Source organism: Halichoerus grypus, chromosome 14 (genome assembly GCF_964656455.1).
Source record: "Halichoerus grypus chromosome 14, mHalGry1.hap1.1, whole genome shotgun sequence".
NCBI classification, from domain to species: domain Eukaryota; kingdom Metazoa; phylum Chordata; class Mammalia; order Carnivora; family Phocidae; genus Halichoerus; species Halichoerus grypus.
Window position 1 is genome coordinate 20,543,929 of NC_135725.1, and position 3,672 is coordinate 20,547,600.

Here is a 3,672-nt window from a genome sequence, read left to right on the forward strand (position 1 = left end):
TTTGTATTTTATTGATTGTGAGTTACTAGTATAACCACGATAGCTCTAGAGAATTCTTGCAGTAGAAATGTGCCTCTGTGGAAGCCAGTCTTGTTTTACCACTTCCTTAACACGAGTACCTATTTCCTTAAAAAGACACCTGTTTAGCATCTTTGTAATATCTACCATAAAGCTAGTGTTTAGATCATTTCAAAAACCTCATCCATTTTATAAAGATTTCAATAAAGACAGTGTTATAATTCCATAACCTTCTTTTCTTTTAACCCTTGAATTTTGACTTTTGAAAAATCTCTTCTCAATTTAAATTCCAATTTTTAATTCTATCATTTTTCTCTCAAGAGCCAGAGGATTTCTAAGTTGTTCTTAATTTGTTTTCATGGGTAGAACATTCTGAAAGCCACTTTCTTAATGAAAATTAGTAAACAAACACAAACAGGGGGGCATTCTGAGTGCTCACAATTTTCTCTTTCCTCTCTTCTCAGAGACAGCATAGTTGTTTAAACAATTTTGGGAGCAAATGTACTATCTTCCTTCCTTCTTTCTTTCTTTTTTCTAATTGACCTAAGATTGACTCCGTCTGAGGCCTGTTTTGTATGGCACAGCTGACTCCTCTGTTCCTGTCAGGGTCTTGAGAAAAGGGGTCTTTTTCTGCTTGTCGGTTAATCCAAATCACTTAAATTACATTCTTCCCTTATTGCCGACTCTGCTTGGCAGATGCAAAGACATTGATAAGCACTGATTTCCTACAGTTGAATGAGATGGAGATGCTTCTATACTCTTGACATCAGCTTCAGCCCACCTGACTTTTTTATTTAGTTTTGGTGAATGCCCCTTGTTTTGTACTCCTTCTGTGGTCATTTTATCTAAGCTTCAATCAAAAAGGAGTCCCTAATTATGCTTCCACTGTCAAATACTAAATAATTACTTAAGGCAAGCCTTATGTACAAGCATACATGTATATATTTTCCCCAGGTGCCCCCTCAAGTTGTTCCAGTTTACTTGGGACTGTCCCAATTTTAGCACTGAAAGGCCATCCTCCCAAGAAACTCCTCAGTCCCAGGGAAACTGGCATACAGAACCTTATTTTTGGTTTTGGTTTCTACAGTTTCAATTCCCCATGGTCAGCTGGAGTCAGAAAGCAGATGAGCTTCCTCCTGACCTCTTCAGAAGGTAAGAGGTAGCCTAACACTCCATCACATTCACCTGACTTCATCTCAGCACATAGGCATTTTTCCTCTTACGTCGTCACAAGAAGAAGGGTGAGTATAGTACAATAAGATATTTTGAGAGGCCACATTCACATAACTTTTAGTACAATATATTGTTATAATTGTTCTACTTTATTATTAGGTATTGTTGTCAATCTCTTACAGTGCCTAGTTTATAAATTAAACTTTAGTGTAGGTATTATGTATGGGGAGAAAAACGTAGTGTATATATAGGGTTCAGTACCATCCGTGGTTTCAGGCATCCACTGAGGGCCTGGGAACATTTCCCCCACAGATAAAGGGGGAATGAATGTAGTTGGTCATCCTAGCACCACTGAACAGTGTGATTAATTTTGCCTATATTTAGATCTTCCTAACTTTCTCAAAAATCATTTCCCTACAAAGCTCTTTTTGTAGATATGAGCTCTATATATGAACAAGTTCAAATTGTGTCACAGTGACTTGGGGTCAGAGAGCTCTGCAAGTCTGCTCTTCGTTTATGAAACACTCTTTTTCTTAATTTCCAGCATTCTATTTTTATTCCTGTTCTTATCGTATCCCCTTACAAGCTTTGGAGGACTATATAAAATGTGATCACTTGAACTCTGTTTTTGTAAATTAATTGGTTGGTTTTAACTTAAGCAGTCAGTTCAGTTATAAGAAAAATGATAGATAAAGCAATTTAAATTATTAACTGTGGATTTGTCTCATAGCAGAATTATGGGTGATTTTATTTTCTTCTTTTCTAAATCATCATGTGCAGGTGTTATTTTTACAAGACAAAATCTTATAAAAATAACTTTAAAATTAGTTTTTAAGTAATCTCAGTTAAAATGTATAATGTTCACCAAAATCCATCCATAAGACCTCACCATTTCTGGCCAGGGCTGCCCATGGGAATACACATAGAAAATTACCCTGGTCTTCTGTCCAGAAAGACATCACCATCGCGCCAGAAAAGGAAGACACTGATCAGAGTCTAAGGGATTGAGAATTGTGGAGCAAGTCAGCCATGTTTGATAAGCTGACAAGGTCAGTTCAAGAATGAATGAAACTTGTGGACAAGATAGCCAGAGGCAAAATGAGATTTGGGAGGGGAAAAAGGAATGAAGAAAATAAGTCTTAGAGTTTTGTTTTGTTTTTTAATTGCACCAGGGGAACTTTCGCTTATTCATTTGCTCATTGGTTTACTTGAAAATATTTACTGAATACCTTCTATGTGCCAGTCTTTACGTCAATAAATCAGAGGTATACAAAATCATTGCTCTTTCAGGACTCCTATCCTAGTGTGGTAGTGACAATAGATAGCAAATATAGTAAGTATATAGTATTTTAAACTGATAAGAACAGATACTACACATGATCTTAGCCAAAAGGCCGAGAAGCGATTAAGTATATAGTATTTTAGAAAGTGAAAAGTGCTATGGGAAAAAACAGAATAGGCTTAGGGACATCAGGATGCAAAGTAGTGTGGGTGGAAGAAGGATTATAATACTAAGTTGTAGAGCAGTAAAGTATTCAACTAGTAAAATTCTTAAAAGGGACCACGGTTTACCTAGAAGAAAGTGAATGAAAACAATGACTTTGCAAAAATGCACTGGGATTCCAAATGCTGCTTGACATCTGACCTGTGAGTTAGGACAAAAGGGGGGCATTGAGTTAATGTCAACTGGATCTGTCCAATTTGGGCCTCTTTACCTTTAAACTTGTCTGTTCCTATTTGTTTTTACGACAGCTGAGATGAGCAAAGCAGTGATGTTAATAGTTTCCAGAATATCATGATAGGGAACTGTGGAAAGTTTATTTTGTATAGACAAGCATCATCTAACACTTTCTACTGCAATCTAGGGTAATATGGAACCCACTAGGGCTTTCCTAATGGAGCAAACAGATTTCTAATCTCATCCTTTTTTTTCCCTGGTATCAAATGCTACCAAAAAATAGCTTTAGTATTTTAATTAATGATTGACTTTAGGATATGCGTGAATACATTTGTGTGTTGTAGAAGTGAATGACAGAATCCAAAAGATTTTAAACTATATAGATAAATGAAGCCATTAAGCCCAGGATAACAAGAAAGCCCTGTAGGGGGAAAAAGTTATGTTACCAGTAACCCGGCATTTTATTAGTTAAAATTTCCCATTTCGAAATTGTCTTGAAGTTCTGCACAAAAGTGCAGAGAGGATATGTATCGATACGATGAATGAATGAATGAGCGTAAAGAAGAACATAATAATGACTCCAATCCCTCATGCATTATGAAAACGTACCCATATATCCACCATTGCTTTTTATTAAGAAAACTGAGCCTCCCAGAGGAGAAACATTATATAAATTGTACTGTTTAAAAATTGCTGTGTTCATTATGAGGAGCTTAATTATGGTCATCATTTACCCAAAAAAATCAAAGTCTTGTCAAGGAATTCATAATAATGAATGTTTCTCATTAAAAATTAATGAACAA

General features: G+C 35.8%; 1 pseudogene; it reads right to left on the bottom strand.

Moving 5' to 3' along the window:
* Positions 1-2,494: 2,494 nt before the first annotated feature.
* Positions 2,495-2,597, bottom strand: LOC118538039 (U2 spliceosomal RNA; annotated as a pseudogene).
* Between the last annotated feature and the right edge of the window lie 1,075 nt (positions 2,598-3,672).